Source organism: Felis catus, chromosome C1 (assembly GCF_018350175.1).
Source record: "Felis catus isolate Fca126 chromosome C1, F.catus_Fca126_mat1.0, whole genome shotgun sequence".
Classification (NCBI taxonomy): domain Eukaryota; kingdom Metazoa; phylum Chordata; class Mammalia; order Carnivora; family Felidae; genus Felis; species Felis catus.
In genome coordinates, this window is record NC_058375.1 from 28,843,357 (window position 1) to 28,861,174 (window position 17,818).

The 17,818-nt window shown below is 53.8% G+C and overlaps 1 long non-coding RNA gene across 2 annotated transcripts; it reads left to right on the forward strand.

Moving 5' to 3' along the window:
* The first annotated feature begins 1,731 nt into the window (after positions 1 to 1,731).
* Positions 1,732 to 4,423, forward strand: LOC109503090. 2 transcript variants are annotated; one of them, XR_006584167.1, is made up of 3 exons: positions 1,732 to 1,946; positions 2,234 to 2,832; positions 4,280 to 4,423. It is a non-coding gene; the product is annotated as an uncharacterized LOC109503090 (long non-coding RNA). The 2 variants fall into 2 exon arrangements; XR_002161986.3 differs by having other exon boundaries at positions 2,234 to 2,496.
* Positions 4,424 to 17,818: the final 13,395 nt, after the last annotated feature.

Below are 17,818 nucleotides of genomic sequence, written 5' to 3' on the forward strand. Positions count from 1 at the left end.
AGACGTATTTCCACGAACCTTCAGCCGAGAACACGCCTCTGCATGCGCCGAGACGCTTGCGCATGCGCGCGGACACACACCCAACAACGCACTCTGAACTCCCCACCCTTGGGCGGGTGGCGCCCTGCTCACCACCTTCTTTCAGTTTCCAGGTGTCCTGTCAAGAGCGGAGGGCCCCTGGACTCCCTCCTGTGACAGTCAAGGTCACAGGATGTAAATGACTCAGAGCTACCCCACAGGGGGGCAAAGGGGGCGCGTCAGTTGCCTCCGGGTAGTTCAGGGCACAAGCACTGCACGAGGGTCGCGGAAGAGACTTCTAAATTACTCATGCCCGGGGCCCCACCCCCAGAGACTCTGATCCGATTGCTGAGGGGAGGGCACTGGGCACGGGTAGGGTTTTAACCCTCCCAGGTGATGCCAACGTGCTGCCCGGGTTGGAGATTTTACTGGAGCAGCAGATCTAGCCTCTGGGGTCCCGCGAGCATCCTCGTTCTCCGGCAGGACTGCCCCAACACGGGATCCTGAGGGCGCCCTTCGCCACCCTCAGGAAGCCCTTGACACCCCGGGTCTGACGCACCCCACCCCCCCACCCCCAGACTCTCTTCTAGGAGTCCCTGGTGCAGAGCGGAGTCGCACTGGCGGGCGCGCCCATCCGCGCACTGCGACTGCCCCCTGCTGGACAGAGACGGCCGAGCCCGGCTGCCGGCGGACCTATTCCCACCGTGGCTGAGGGCAGGCTGACGCGTGGAGCGTGGAGCGAGCCAGGAGCGCGCGGTCCTGCAGAGGAACCCCGAAGCGTCCCCAGACCTCTGCTCTGCCCCTTCCTTCCAAGGGCCAGCCACCTCTCCAGTCCCAGCCATCTCGGACCTGGGTGATCATAAAGGTCCTTTTTTGTTCATCTACTCAATGATAGCCACTAATGCCATTGACCTGGGGGGGCGGGGGGGGGGGTAGTCCTGGCAGCTGGGAGATGAATGAGGGAGGAGGCGTTTCCAGTCCTCGCCCGCGCCCACCGTTCCTCCAGCAGCGGCCTGAGCCGCCTCCCTCCAGCTGCCTACTCCATACACCAGATTCACCCACTGCCCTAAGGGTAAAGCCCAGACTCCTGAAAACGGCTGCCCAGTCTCCCTGGAAGGACCCCCGCCCCCCCCCACCCCGAGGCTGCCTGGCAAACTCTTAGTCTTGCACGTCCTTCTCCTGCCGCCTCCTCTAGGAAGGCTTCCCTGACCTCCTCACTCCACCGCCCCCCACACCCATTAATTGCCTCCTCCTCTTCTTCCTGAACATTACATACCTACCTACCCTTTATAAATAGTTCTCTGTTCACATGTCAGCCTCCCCCCGACCAGACAAGGGGGATTCCCCAAGGGCAAGGACCAGGGGCCTGGGGTCAATGAAGTGTTGTAGTACAATGAATGAAGCCTTCTCCAACCCGCCTGGTCCACGGTGCACGTTCCCGGCTCTGGTTCCACCACGCTGAGGGGCAGAGCCCTCTCCTCAGAGGAGCAAGGTCTAGGACAAGGAAGATAACGACAACAGCACTAACGCTAACGAAACACTTACTCACCAAGTGCCGGGTACCTATTCTGCCCCCAGTGCTTTACATACGTCAATTCGTTTAACCGCCACAACGCTATTATCCCCATCTCATAGATGGGAAGACTGAGGCACAGAGAGGCCTAAGCAACTTTGCCCAAACACACAGCGGCGCAGCCCAGGAGGCGGCTCCAGAGGCCACGCTGTTCGCGCTTCTCGCTTAAGGGAAGAGAAAGCTGGGAGAAGACCCAAGAGAAGTCATGCCCACATCCTCCCTCCAGCCGGCAGTTCTAGGGCTGCGGCTGCTTTCGCTTCCTTCTTAATTTTTCTGACAAGAACAGATGCCACCGCAGCTGACAACCAGCCTGTCGGTGTGAACGGGAAGGCAGGTCCGGCCACTCGTTTGTCTGGTAAGGAAATGGAATTGGACAAGGCGGCAGCTGAGCTGTGGGAGGCCTGGAGTTCTCCAGGGGTGGGGGCGGGAGCCGGAGGAGCCCCAACAGGTGGAGAGAGGGTGCGGTGGCAGGATGGGGTGCCCAGATGCCCGTGGACGCCCTGGACCAGCCCCTGCCTCTAATCTTTCCCTCCTGCCTTCTTCCCTTCCTCCCTCCCTTCCTCCCTCCCTTCCTGTCCTTCCTTCCTCCTTTCCTCCCTTCCTCTTCTTCCTTCCTTCCTTCCTTCCCTTCCTTCTATCCAGGCCTAGTGCACAGACTTGCCAGAGCTGTGCCAGCTACAGGAGCACAAGGAGGGAGCAGTCACTCTCACTGTCCTCAAGGCTGATGGCCCCTCAGAGCCTGGCACGAAGAGGGCTTTGACTTTGACGGAGCAGGACTCCGAAGCCCCGGCTGCCTGGGTGCCTTCGACCAAGTGAACTGCACAAGGTCCTGAGCTCCACATCTGTAAACCCGGGCGCGGACAGCACCTGCTCCGTTGGGGGCTGGGAGGACTGAGCTCACACCGGTAAGCACTCTGACACAGAGCCTGGCCCACAGCCGGCCAGCTCCTTCTCCCTACCCCCAGCTTCCTCGCCAACCCCGGGGAGCCTCGACGCTCCTGTCATTCCTCACACCCCCTCACAATCCAGAAGTGCCCCTGGAGGTCTAACCACTGTCCCTCCTGCTGCAGGGCTCTTGTCATCCACGGCAGCCCTTTGCACGCACGTGCGGATGCGTTCCACGCTGCGCTCACGCCCCTTCTGCCTCAGCCCCCGCAGGAGGGGTGTGGACACTCTGAGACCCTGGTCTCAGAGGAGGGAAGAGCTCGGCTTGGGTGAAACGGCTCCCGGCCCCAAACCAGGTGTGTCCGCCTCACCAGTGGCTCAGGCCTGGGTGCTATGCGGGTGCTAGCACTGCGTGCTACCCCTGACTGCGAAAAGCCAGCTCCTCAGGCCGTCCAGCTGCAGCACCAAGGTCCTGTTCTGACAGAGCTCGGGGCGGGGGGGGGGGGGGGGCTCCCTGGCCCATCCCCAGCCCTGCAGCCACAGTCCCAGGAAGCAAAGTCACAAGATCGCAGGGTTGGGCCACCCCTCTGGCTTAGCAAGCCCCTCAAAGAGGAAGCACATCCGTGGGTCTGGTGTCGCGAGCGTGTGCCCGAGGAGGTGCTCTTTGTCAGTTTCTGAGCGTGCACGATTGCGTGTGTCTGCGTGCGTCTGGGGGGGGCGGTGGGGGGGGGAGGGTGACTGTGCATTGGCTTCTGTGCTTTGTGTGATTGTAGCTCACGTGTCTGTGTCTGACCATGTCTCTCGGTACCTGCATGAACGTGTCTGTGTGGCCCTGGGACACTGTCCCAGACGGGGCACCTCGTCATCATGGCCAGGATCAGCATTGCTATCCCTCACTGAGTACTCACTGTCGCTGGGGGCCGTGTGCTTTACCTACGTGTTGTCATTTATGCCTCACAAAACAAGCTTCCTGACTCCAACCCCTTGCCAAGCCCCATGCATACGGGGTCTCAGAGGCCAGGCCAGGCTCAGATTCCATGGTTTTGGTCTTTGAGGTCCCTCACATTCTAGCTCAGAGCGATATGCCAGACTGTATCTCCCACAGTCCCCCTCCTCAGCCAGGAAACTACCCCTCACTCTGCCAGACCCTGCTTCCTCGTGGAAGCACCACCAGCCCCCCCCTCCACAGCCCTGCCACCTCCTCCAGGAAGCCTTCCCTGACTTGCCAAGAGTAGGCAACTCTGATGCCCCAGACAGAGCCTGATTCCTCAACTAAACCTCCAGTATATGGTAGGTGCTCAGGAAGTGGTAACTGAGCCTGTGACGCTTGCCTAGGAGTAAGGAAAGCAGGGAGGTGGCCCCGTTTCCCTTCCTGAAGCTTCCCCCGGCTTCCTTCAAGGATGCAGCTCTGCTCTCTCTCCTGGCTCATCTGTAAGGGTCAAGGTGCCTCGTCCAAAGCAGACGATCTGAAGATGCCCAGACCCGGAGAAACGACGCAGGGGTGTGCCCAGAGCAGGCACAGAACCCTGCTTGTAGCTGAACTCTCCCCTTTTCCCCAGACAGCTGCTACCCGCCCCCCCCCAAACCTGAGACCAGCCACAGCCACCACCCCTCCCTGTGGTCTCTGGGTGGCCTCCAGGAGGCCTTCCTTGGAAGGAGGCAGAGCAGAGGGAGAGGAAGGAAGTGAAGCAAAAGCAGGGACAGACGAGGAGCTCAAAGTCCAAGGAGGCTGCCGGAAGGGAGGGAAGGGGAGGCAGAAGAGAAAGGGGGACTGATCGTTTATTCCTCTCTCCGTGTCTGCAGGCTGATGCTTCCCCCTGGTTAACAACTGCGGTCCAGGCAGCGGCCCCAGCCCCTGCTAATTACCATGATTAGCACTGAGCAAGCTGCTGCATTTTATGACTCTCCAAACCAAAAAAAAATAATTAAAGCAATTACTGTCATTAACACTCTGCCCTCTTCACCTTCTCTGAGAGTGAGCAGCCAACAGGCCCCGGGGAGTCGTGATCAGACCCTGGGTGCCCTCCCCTCCCCATTTGGTGCCCCACCACCTGCCACCTCCAGGAGCACCAGCCTGGATAGTTCAAGCCCCAGCAAGCCTGGAAGGCCACAAGGCCTTGGTGGGACCCCAGGCAACCCCCTGCGAGCCTGGAAAAGCCGGAGCCAGGCCCCCGGGAAACTGCACAGAGAAGCTGCCCTTCCCAGGCAGGAGCCCACCAGACACACACACACACACACACACACACACACACACACACACGGAGGACCCCTGCAGCCCCTGCTCCCTCCCGCCCCCACAGCCCGACTCAATGCCCCGCCACACCCAGCTGAGTGCCTGGGTCACCTAAACCATGGAGCTTCAGTTTCCTTGTCTGTAAAATGGGCTGCCTAATCTGCTTTGGCTGCTATAAAATACCATAGGTGGGGGTGTTTTGAACAACAGACAGTTGCTTCTCACAGTTCTGGAGGCTGGGAAGTCCAAGATCAAGGTGCTGATGAACTCAGTTCCCTGGGAGAGCCCTCCATCTGGCTTGCAGAAGGCTGCCTTCTCACTGCGTGTGTGCTCCTACCCCTTTCCTGGTTAGTGCGCTAGGGATGGGGGAGGGGGAAGGAAGCCAGCCCTCAGGTGTCTCTTCTTGTAAGGGCACCAATCCCATCATGGGGCCCCCAACCCCATGTCCCCAGCTAAACCTAATTACCTCCCAAAGGCCCCACCTCCAAATATCACTACATGGGGTTTAGAGCTTCAACATATGAATTTGGGGGGCGGAGGCAGGGGTGGCTCCATTCAATCCATAGCAAGGGCTTTTGAAATGTCTGTGAAACAATGCCTTCCTCATTAGCCTTTGAAGATTAAATGAGCTGATCAGCAGGATCACCTAAAACAATGCCCCAAATCAGCAGTGGTTCCCTTCAAAGAAGGACTGGGGGAGAGCAGAAGGAGGTGCTGAGGAGGCTGGAGAAGGGACCAGGCTCTGGGCTGGGCTGCTTTCGTAAACCACGGTGCCTGTGACCCAGGGTTGTTGCAAGAGCCTAACTGATCTCCCTGCTCTGTCCCTGCCTCCTACCCTTCCATTTATTCTCAACACACAAGCCAAAGTGAATCTTTTAAAGCACAAGTCACAGAGCACAGAGGATTCTTAGGGCGGTGGAAATACTGTGTAGGACAGTATAATGATGGATACATGTCATTACACATTTGTCCGAACCCATAGAACGTACTCGGAGAGTAAACCCTGGTTTTTATGGTCTTTGGGTGGTAATGATGTGTCAGTGGAGCTTCGTCAATTGTAACAAATGTACCACTCTGGTGGGGGGGGGGCGTTGATAATGGGGGAGGCTGTGCATGAAGGGGGGCAACAGGTGTAGGAGAAATCTCTGTATCTGCCTGTCGATTTTGCTGTGAACCTAAGCCTGCTCTAAAAAAAAAGAAAAAAAAGTCTTTAAATTGCCTCTCCAAAAAAAGTAATAAATACTTTAAAAAAATATAGGGGTGCCTAGGTGGCCCAGTCAGTTAAGTGTCCGACTCTCGGTTTCGGCTCAGGTCATGATCTCATGGTTTTGTGAGTTTGAGCCCTATGTCGGGCTCTGCACGACAGTGTGGAGTCTGCTTGGGATTCTCTCTCTCTCCCTCTCTCTGCCGTCCCCCCCCCACCCCCGTTCATGCTCTTTCAAAATGAATAAACTTAAAATTTTTGTAATAAAAAAATAAAAGCATAAACCAGATCCTATCACTTTTCTGCTCAGAATCCTGCATGTATCCCCATGTCACTCAGTAAAAGCAGAAGTCCTTATGATGGTCTCCCAGGCCACTTCCTCTCCTGCTCCCCACCCCCACTTGCTCTGACCTCAAACATACCTAACATACTCCTGCTCTGGGGCTGCCCCATCTCTCAGGAACGCTTTCTCCAGATGCAACTCACCTCTTTCAGGACTTTACCCAATAGCTTCCCAACGATGCAACTCTCACCTACCTCCCAGTCCCCTGCCCCTTTTACTCTTCCATTCTCCCATTGTGCTCAATACCTTCCAACACACTTTGCAATTTACTTGTTTATTGTGGTCATTGTTTATTCTCTAGCCGCCAGAAAGGCAGGGATCATTGTCTGTTTTGTTCTGATGATTTCCTACATCAATGCCTGGCACATAGTAAGGCACCCAGGAAATATTTGTCTGGTCTAATTGAGGAACTAATCTTAGCCAAGGCATTATGCTTCGTCTGGAAGATCTAGTGGCGCCCCCTGGAGGGACGTGAGCCACCACGTGAGCATAAGTAGCGGATAAGCAACGGGCTTCGGACAGTGCAGGACTGGCCTTCAACAGCGACACCGTGTGTCGAGAAGAAGCAACAGCAGGGGTGAGCTTTCTTGTTTCTTCTGGGCGTGGCCAATGGAGAGGGGGCGGGGAGATTCTCAGCTGGGCTTTCTTCTAATAAAGGGCAACCAGCAATTATTTTAAAACTCAAAGTGCACATCCATTAGGATGGCTATTACTTAAAAACAACAACCAGATAACAAGTATTGACAAAAATGTGCAGGAATTGGAACTCTCATGCATTGGTGGTAGAAACACAAACTGGGGCTGTGGGAAACCCATAAGGTGGCTCCTTGAAAATTCAAACACAGGCTTATCGTATGATCCAGCAATTCCACGTCTAGGTACCTACCCAAACTAATTGAAAGCAGGGATTTAAACAGATGTTTGTGCATCAGTGTTCATGGCAGCATTAGTCACAATAGCCAAAAGGCAGAAGTAGCCCAACTGTCCATCAATGAATGAAAGAATAAGTGTAATAAGGGGGCGCCTGGGTGGCCCAGTCCGTTAAGCGTCCGACTTCAACTCAGGTCACGATCTCTCAGTCTGTGAGTTTGAGCCCCGCGTCGGGCTCTGTCTGGGCTGATGGCTCAGAGCCTGGAGCCTGCTTCAGATTCTGTGTCTCCCTCTCTCGCTCTGTCCTTCCCCCGTTCATGCTCTGTCTCTCTCTGTCTCAAAAATAAGTAAATGTTAAAAAAAAAATTTTAAGAATAAACATAATAGGTAGATACATACAATGGAATATTATTTGGCCTTCAAAAGGCATGACTTCCTGGGCGCCTGAGTGGCTCAGTCAGTTGGGCCTCTGACTCTTGGGTCGTGATCTCGCAGATCGAGCCCCAAATCGGGCTCTGTGCTGGTGGCAAGGAGCCTGCTTGGGGTTCTCTCTCTCCTTCTCTCTCTACCCCTCCCCCACTCACACTCCTCTCTTTCTCTCTCAAAATAAATAAATAAACTTAAAAAAAAAAAAAGGAATGATATCCTGCCAGACACCACAACATGGGTGAAGCTTGAGGACATTATGCCAGTTGATGGGAATGCAGGCTGGTGCAGCCATTCTGGAAAACAGGATGGAGGTTCCTCAAAAAATTAAAAATAGAACCACCCTCCGACCCAGCAATTGCACTACTAGGCACTTATCCATGGGATACAGGTGTGCCGTTTCGAAGGGACACATGCACCCCCATGTTTATAGCAGCACTATCAACAACAGCCAAAGTATGGAAAGAGCCCAAACGTCCATCGATGGATGAATGGATAAAGAAGATATGGTATATATATATATATATATATATATATATATATATATATATATATCTACAATGGAGTATTACTCGGCAATCACAAAGGATGAAATCTTGCCCTTTGCAACTACGTGGGTGGAACTGAGGGTATTATGCTAAGTGAAATTAGTCAGAGAAAGACAAAAATCATATGACTTCACTCATATGAGGACGTCAAGAGGCAAAACAGATGAACATAAGGGAAGGGAAACAAAAAATAATATAAAAGCAGGGAGGGGGACAAAACAGAAGAGACTCGTAAATATGGAGAACAAACCGAGGGTTACTGGAGGGGGTGTGGGAAGGGGATGGGCTAAATGGGGAAGGGGCACTAAGGAATCCACTCCTGACATCATTGCTGCACTATAGGCTAACTAATTTGGATGTAAATTGGAAAAAAGAAAAAAGAGAATTAAAAAAAGAGAGAGACATTATGCTAGTTGGAATAAGCCAGTCACCAAAGGACCCACACTGTATGATTCTGTTTGTACAAAGTACCTAAAGTAGCCAGATTCAGAGAAAGCAGAATGGTGGTTGCCAGGAAGTAGGAGGAGGGAGGACTGGGGAGTTGTTGTTTCATGGGGACAGGGTTTCAGTCTGGGAAGACTGAAAAAGTTCTGGAGGTGGATGGTGGTGATAGTTGTGGAACACTGTGAATGGACTTAACGATGAGCTAGCTGTCCACTTTATTAAAACGGTACTGCTTATATTATGTATATGCGTATTTTACCACCATAAAAAAAAAGATTTGATTTTTTAAGGCAGAAAAATACAACAGGAAGTAACAAGGTGGGTGCAACTCTGAGTCCAAGGAGAGATGCTCCAAAGCATGGCGCGGGGGTGGGTACAGACCATATTCTCCCCTCCCTCTGCCCCACATGGAGCCTTCCAAGCCCCTGGCACCAAGGGCACCTACCTTCATGTGCCCTACTTCACCTTGTCAGGACCCAAGTTTGGCTCGTATTTCTTTTCGGGGCCCATCCATAGTGACTCTGAGCTCCTGAAGGTCCAACTGCACAAAATATGTTCCTCTGTGAAGTTCCTTTCCCCTAGCCCTATTCAAAACTTTGGAAATAGGCAAAGTGACAAGCCTCCATCTAAAGTCAGCTGGCTCTAGGGGCACCTGGGTGGCTCGGTCGGTTAAGTGTCCGACTTGGGCTCAGGTCATGATCTCATGGTTCGTGAGTTTGAGCCCCCTCTGGGCTGACAGCTCAGAGCCTGGAGCCTGCTTCGGATTCTGTGTCTCCCTCTCTCTCTGTCCCTCCTCCACTCATATTCTGTCTCTCTCTCTCTCTCTCTCAAAAATAAAGATTTAAAAAAAGTTGTTTTTAAGTCAGCTGACTCTAGAGCATGCAGCTTTGTTTGATACTCTAATTCCTATTGAGTAGGGCCCACACTCTGTGGAGTTAGACATTCATTTGTAGAAAACTGACAAGGTCCAGATGATTTCCATCCAATCAATAACACCAAAGATTGTGGGGCGGGCAGGGGGAGGCGGTTGCCTTATAGGATATTAACCAATTGGTATCTAATTTAATAATCTTTATTCCATCATTGTTTTTCAAATCAGTTTCCATATCCTCCATTGAAACAGCTTTGTTGGAAGATTCTCTTCATTGGGCTAAATAATATTTTGATTGTGTTCACTAGGTATTGCATGAGAATTATGTTTTTAACATTTTGAGAGTTATACTTTGGCATCTGGGGAAACTGGACAGGTGCTCCTGTGTCCCAAACACAGTCCTGGGACTGCTTGTCACCTCTCTGCCTCAATGCTCCTTCTCCTGACTCCCCTCCCCTGCCTTGCTCCCTCTCTCTCCCTCTCTCTCCCTCTCCCTCCCTCGCCTTCCCTCCCTCTCCCGCCCTCCCTCTACCTCACTCTCTTTCCTTCTCACCTTCTCTCTCCATCTCTCTCTCTCTCTCTCTCTCTCTCTCTCTCTCTCTCATCTGAAAATCCCTGTTCTCCTGGGCTCCTACCCCAAGCAATAAAACCAGATCACATCCACAGCAAACTTTGTTTGAAAAGTGGTCATTACGAAACAGAATATTTACCATCTCAGTTTGCCTTCCTACACTTAGATTTCTCTTCAGTCTCTTGCTAGAAAAACGGATGATATTTGCCTTACTATGTAAAGGACCCATCCTGTTGATTTTCTTAAAAAGTGTGAGGGGAGCCATCTAATTCAAGGTCATGGGTGTGTCTACACCTCCAGAAACCAACTATCCCCAAATGAGCTTCCTGTTGTCTTTTTTTTTTTTTTAAGTAGGCTTCACATCGAGCATGGAGCCCAATGGGGGCCTTGAACTCATGAACCCAAGATCAAGAGTCAGATGCTTCACTGACTGAGCTACCCAGGTGCCCCTCCTCATTGTCTTTTTTTTTTTAAGTAAAAACTGCCTCCTATAGATAACCCATTGTAATATTTTAAAACTGTTTATTGTTAATTACAGAAAGAAGCTTTTTTCCTTATTTTTATTATTTTGCGTCTGACATTTTACTAAACTCTTTTATTAACCATAATTAATTGTCTTGAGTTAATTTTATTAGGTTTTCCGGTGATAAAATTGTGTCTTTGGCAAATGATGATAATTTTCCCACAGCTAAGTTTTGTAATCATGTTTTCTGTCTTATCACATTGGCTGTACTACGTCTTCTTTGCTACGATTAAACGTGTCGAGCTTTTGAATAGCTGTCGAGAAAAATTTATTGGTGAGCAAAGAGGCTAGGGACTAAGTTAGCAGTTAAAAACAAAAACAAAACAAAAAAGATCGGAGTAAACTGTGTGGGGTGATGGGGGAGCCTGGACCAGTATCATGTCTGCAAGGGAGGAGCCATAAGGAACAGAAAGTTTAGATGAGGAATCAGCAACCGGGGCAGAAACTGAACACAGCTGTAGGTCCGCACACCTGAAGCCCAGAGGTCCACCCGAGCGACCAGGTACAGTAGGCGCCCCTTCCACCTTCCTCGGTATCCCAGTGATCACTTTACGAATGGGCATTTGATCCAGACCCACGCCAAATAGGCCCTGATGTTCCCCACCCACATGACCCAACTTGGTCCAAGCAGAAGTGAAGCTCAGGAACTCTGTTGGATGGTTGGCCAAAGGGCACCCCGTCTCTCTCCCGGAATTTGAAGGAAGCAGACTAGGAGCCACTGGCATCCAACACAGAGAAGCCGGCCTGAACATTAGGTGTAACGCACTCTGGATCAGACCTATCGAGGCTCCTGCTACCCCCGGACTTTCCAATCCCATAAACTCTACCTTGCTTTTACTGGTTAGGCCCCTTTGCAATGGGTGTTCTGTAATTTGCCATACAAAGAGTCCCAGCTGGTAATGCCAGGAAATCGACAGTGTTTTTAATAGATCCTATAATTCTTAGAGTGTATTCATCTGAGAAGAGGTGTGAGGGTTTTGGAAAAGTAATTAGAATGCTCAGTTTATAAACATTTCCTAAAATGTGAATTCAAGAGAGAAATTAGCAGATATTTTAATTGTCTACTCCATTTCCACATCCTCACACTTGGTCTACCTACTCTCTAAATGTATTCATTAACATTTTTATAAACACTTTTCCAGCTTACAATTCATCTTCACACATCTCGACTCATTTGGTTCCCACAACAAACAAGAGAGATGGGTGGTTAACAGCAATGCCTCATTTCGTGTAGCTCCGTACGGTTTGCAAGGTTCTTTCTCTTGCGTTATTTTGTGTGGTACGGGCATGCCTGGCTCTTGCATGTTCTGGACTCTGGGAAAACTGAAGCACTTGTAGCCAGTTCTCTTAGCCCACAGAGAACTGGTGTGCATTTCTGTGTCTCCGCTGGTGTCACTCGGTCAATACTGTCCCTACCTCGTTCACCAGGTGAACTCCTATTCATACCTAAAAACCCATTTCAGATAAGGCACATCGTGTGTCTCTCTCCCCGGAAGTGGACAGGTGGTGCGGTCCTCAAAAACCGTTGCCTTTGCCAGATTTGTCAAGGTCAGCCAACTGGTTGTTGGGATGGAACAGGGGAGCTCTGGCCAACTGCTTTGTGGTTTGGTAAAACTTCATCCATCACCGGAGGAAAGACTCCAGCCACTCCAACAGCCCCCTGGCCAAAAGAACGTGCTTCAAGCTTGGCCAGACGTACTCTCTTTGTTGTGTTGGAGGAAGAAGGGTCAATATCAGCCGTGGCCTGAGGCCGTTTTTATGGGTTTCATGCTACCGGCCCTCAGGCCATCCCAGACAGGGTTTGGGCCTTCAAACAGGCCTCAAAGAGACTTACAAATAAACCTCAGACCGGTTCTCAAATTGGTCTCAAAGAGACCCTCACCTGGAGCCTCAGATAGACCTTGGAGGGACCCTTCAGAGCACACACCTGCATCACAAAGCCTCTTCCTCTGACCTCAAGTTCCCTCAAAGACACTCTCCCAAGAGAGCCAGAGCCTGGCGCCCACTGTCCGTACCCCAGATGGAGGTCTCTCCAGGGCCTGCAGGGCTCTGGGGTGTATTTATGGGTCCAAAGGCCTGGCTGGGGAGGACAAAGCATCCCGGTGGCCTCCAGCTCCATTTCCTGACTCAGGGCAGGTGGGGCACATGGCTTCCCCCATCTTACTGCTGCTCTGGGGACTCTGGTAACCAGAGTGGCCCTCTCCCTAGAGTCAGGGGTCAGAGGGCAGAAAAGGTGGGGAGAAAGCTGCCCCAGTGGGGTTCAGAAAGAGTCAGTGGGGGGAAGGAGGGAGGTAAAGGGATCAGAAAGGGTAGTCCAGACCCTTTCTCTGAAGCTGCGAGGCCTGCATTACTGGGGGCCAGCTGGGGCTGCAGGACCCCGCCCCGGTAGTTACAGGACCTCGTTGTGACTGTCAGTGTGAAATCTACTCCTGTATCCCCAGCACAATCAGGTCGATGGGGGAGGTGGGGGGGGGGGCGGGTACCATACTGAATTCCTCACCTTCCATCCTGCTCCTCCTCCGGGGCTCCCCAGCTCAGAGGAGGGCCCCACCCACTCCCAAGCCTTCTCTCCCGGACCCCGGCAGCCACAGGTCACCAGGACCATCCAGCCAGAGGCCCTCGGCGCAGCCTGGACTAAAGCCAATAAATACACCTAGCTGACGCCTCCTTCCCCACCCACCAGCCTCCAGAATCGGTTTTCCAGAAACTACCTCCGACGGTATGTATCAACCTGCCTTGGAACTTCCAACAACCCTCACTGACCGGGAGATAAGGAAGCTCCTCCTCCCACTCTTAAGCCGGCCCCGCCCACCCGCCTGGGCTGCCTTCCCCCCCCCCCCCCCCCGGAGCTGTTCGCTCCGCCCTCGCGGGGGTCCCCAAAGCCGCTCTCCCAGGGCGGTCCCACCGACACTGCCCCTCCCTCCTGGGATCTTGGGTGGCATTTTGCACCTTTTCTGCCAAAAAACAACAACAACAACAAAACCCTGCACTGGCTGATTAGCTCTCTGAGTGATTCACTGGTCCATTACTCTTGTTTGCTCAAATAAAGTCGTTGTTCAGTCACCGAGGATTTGGGGGGGAGGGGCACCTACCACACTCCTGGCACCGTCTGGGACCTGAGGCACGGCCACGATCAAGACCAGGCCATCGCCTTCAGGGATGGGACTCATACTGTCCCTGAAGAGCACTATCGAGTGAATTCTGGCCTTTGCCGAGGCCTTAGCTATACGCACGGCTGTCTCCCCAAACTCGGGGTTCAGAGCGCCGGGAATCTGAAGCAGCCAGCCCGTTTGCCCACCCCCACAACCGCCTGCCGGGTGACTGTGCCAAGGTCACCCGGGCCTGGGGTGCTGGGCGCAGGGCGGGGGCCTGAGGCCTGCACCTGCTGTGTACCCCCCCTCCTCCCCCACCCCCACCGCGGCCCCTCTGAGCACCTCCCCCAGCCGCCGCGAAGGGCTCCCTGCACACCGCGCTGCTGATGTTTAATTTTGCTGAACACCGAGTCCCAACCCCGTGTTAATTGGTTTTACTCCAGCCTTTTGTGCCTCCCATTAAATGAGGAAATGCCACCCATAAAATTTTAATTTTAAAAGCCAACTTGTTTGTTTTATATTGAAATTCCCCGGGCAGCTCCAGCAGAGGGAAACAGACACATTTTCGTTTCATTAAAGCAACTTGAGTGAAGATAAAAAAGAAGCTGAAAAATTAGATTTAAAAACAGAGAGCGAGAAGCATTTAAACAAAATGAATGAAAATGAGCTGCCCCACCTCCGTGCGGGCCGCACCCCTGCAGGGAGACCACAGGGGAGCCGAAGGGCCAGTCAGTGGACGCTCTCGCCTGGTGCCCCCAGAAGGCTGAACCGTGGACTCCGGCCTCCCTGAAAATCGGCCCGCTGGGTGTCCTAGAGGAATCAAGCTGGAGGGATTCGGCCCCCCACCCCCACCCCCACCCCCACCCCGGGGCCAGCAGCATCCTCTTCCGTCAGGACAAGCCTGGTGGGTGAGCCAACTGCGTGGCCTTGACTCTACCACTTAACTAGCCCTGTAAGAAAGGGCAAGTGACCTCAACGTTCTCATCTGTAAAGTGGGAATAGTAATGTTAGTTTAGAAAGTTGTGGTGAGGACGAAGTAAGTTGATACGTTGAGAAACCCTTAAAACAGAACCCGGTATGCAGTGAGTGCTTCATAAATGCTAGCTTTTATTATCTTCATTCTGCTGCTACTCTTCCACTCCACGCTCCTAACACATTCCCCTCTGCTGAGTGCACCTGTCTGCCTCCCTCTCTACACATCCCCTTACCACTCAAAGTCGTCCTTTTATTGATGTCCCTAAGCTAAAGCCAGCTAAGAGAGACTAGGGGCAGGTCTGAACCGAGGCTTGGGGAACCCCATTCCATGGCACGATTCTTGTGGTCCAAACTAACCCATTAACATTTTATTATAATCCTTCCAAGGAGAGCCAGTCTCCCTGGGTTCAATCCCCAGCTCCACCAACTGCTACCAGCTGTGTGTTCTTGGGCAAGAGTCTTCTGGGTCTCAGTCTCTCCGTCAATAAAATGGGAACGATAACTGGATCCGCCACGTGTTGTCATGGAGAGCCAATGAAACAAGCTTCACAGAGTGCCCAGCACAGCCAGCGGCCCAGTGAATCGCTGCTGTTCCGTATCGGGTCCAGGGGTCTGTGGTTGCGGAGGTGGAGAAGGGGCAGGGCAGGTGGTTCCATAACAGAGTGACCTTACCACCCATTTCTTGGCTGTCGCCATGGCATAATTATTAATGGCACTCCCTTTCATTCTCAAAGGTGTCCCTAGTGTGGATGACTCACTGGATGGTCATCCCATTTCAAATCCCCCACCCCAGTGAGGGGCCTCAGAGCTGGCCCCAGGGTGCTGGGGAACGGTCCTGACCCCTGCCCTGTCTTCTGCCTGACTACTGAATCCTAACCCAAAACCCTAACCTCACACTCGACTCACATGGGGCTGGGAGAGGCCTGGGGAAAGACCCAGGGCTCAGGGAAGGTGCTGGGATTGGAGTCTGTTGGGACTCCTGGCCTCTTCTCTGCACACCAGAGGGCAGTTTATGCCACCTCTGACCCCAACTTCCCCTTCTTCCCTTGATGGGTGGGGGCAGTGGATTATCTCACCAGTGGTTGCAAAGATCAAACCAAACCAGCAAACAGATGCCAGATGAGTGACATCTCCAGCCAGCAAAACAGAATTCCCAGGTTCTGTTCCCGGACGTGAGCAGAGATGGGGACACAGAGAGTTACAGAGGGGCGTGATGGAGAAGGGGTCTGCCCCCCACCTCAGCACACGCAAGCCCCGTAGCTCACAGCCGATGTCCTGCAGACCCTGACCCGCTTCCTGCAGGCCCCCACACCTGCCCAGGGCCCCCCAGTGACACCTCCTTGGCCGAGAGCCACCGCGGGTCCCCAGCTCCATCAACCTCGGGCAGAAGATGAGCCAGCTACCTCAAGGGCTGCTTCTCGGAAAAGCTCCGAAAGGACACCTTAGTGCCCGCAGAGCGGTATCATTTCTTCTTGGCAGATTTATTTTCCAGTGGTTCCCAAACTGTACACCAAGGAACCCCTAGCACTTAATGATGGGGCCAAGTGGGCGGGGTTCCAGGTATACTCGCAAGCTCTCTCGCTCTCTCCCCCTTCCTCCTGCTCTCCCCTTCTCTGTTCTTTTCTCCCTCTCTCTTCCCCCATCTTTCTCTATCCCTCCCTCCCTCCCTCCCTCCCTCCCTCCCTCCCTCTCTCTTCAACCAGAGCATCTTCTATTTTACATAATCCAAGATAATTGCTTGCACAAAAGTTTCCATGGTTAAAATGTTGTTTTCAAAAACACTTCTCTGTTCCTCCCCGTCCTCCCTCCCTCCCTCCCTCCCTCCCTTCCTTCCTTCTCTCCTCCCTTCCTTCCCTCCTACCTTCTCTCCCTCTCCCCCTCCCTTCCTACATTCCTTCCCTCCCTTCCTCCTTTCCTTCCTTCCTTCCTCCTTCCTCCCTCCCCCACCCATCCTAAAGCCCTTAAGTACAGCAGAACAAGGGAGACACCTACTTGCAGGGAGGCGGGGTGCAGAAAGGACAAGCAGGGTTTCAGAGTAAGGTGAGGAGGGATCCACGTGGGAGGCAGCTTGGCACAGGCATCAGAGCCCCTGCAGGGTGAGGGAGCATCTGTTACAAACCGGCAGCCTGTACCAAAGGGAGGTGTCGGCGTGCAAATGGGCTGAGGGGGCGCCCACGCGCAGGGAAGCCTGGAGTGGGTGTCAGAGCCCAGGAGGGTTAAGCAGGGCAGCCACGCTGGATGGATGGGCCCAGGGTGGGTAATCAGAGGCCGAGTTGGATGAGGAGGGGTCCATACATGGGCCAGCCTTGAGTGAGCGGCTGTCTGAATGGAGGGAGGGGTAACCCTGCCTGGGAGGTCAGAGCCTGAGGGGCCCGGGGGGCTAAAGAGGGACGGCCCAGGTCCCTCATCGGTCAAGCCTCAGGGCTTGGCCTCCTTCTCGGCCTGCCCAGACCCTTTCTAAAACCAAGGAAGACCTGGGACACCTTCCCAGGTCAACTGGAGTCACCAACCACGCCCTGAACACCACTGACGTGCCAGACAGCGTGCCTGGTGCTGGGGAGAAAGCCAGGCTGGGGGCTCGCAGCCCGGCGCCGAGGACAGACATGGAGCCACCATTCCAGAATGTGAGTGGTGGGAGCATGGAGGGGACAGTGTAACCTCTCATGGGGGATCAGGAGCCGTCCAGAGAAGAGGTGAGCTGAGGGGCGGAGGAAGATGAGCCCGCAGGATGAGGGCGGCAATGACTCTGGGCCTGGTTCCTTACCCTGCCCGTCCTGACCTGATTTTCTAAGGCAGAGGGGAGAGCACGCTACCCTCGGCTGCCCCATCGATCTTCTAAGGGCCCCGGGGGAGATCCAGGTTAGACACCAGAAAGGACTTCTCTGGTTCAGAGACGAGAGGTCTGGCGTCCCGGGCGCCCGGCCTCCCTGCGGTCACCAGGAGGGGGCGCCACAGGCCAGCCCACGGCCCGTGTCACCGGAGGACCGGGGCCGCAGAGCTGGGAGCCAGCGAGGGTCTGGCGGGCCCTGGGAGCGCGGGGACCGGGGCAGCGGGACAGATGCTGGAGGAGCTAGGCCACTGGGTCGGGTCGGGGGGGGGGGGGCGACACAGCCCCGCGCCCGCCAGGACTCGGGAAAGGGAGCATCGCCGGCCAAGACGCGTCGTCCCTGATGTCAGCCCTTCAAGGGGCTTCGTCCCAGCAAGCCCCGGCCTCCAGGAAGGGGAGTCGCGGGGCCCAGAGG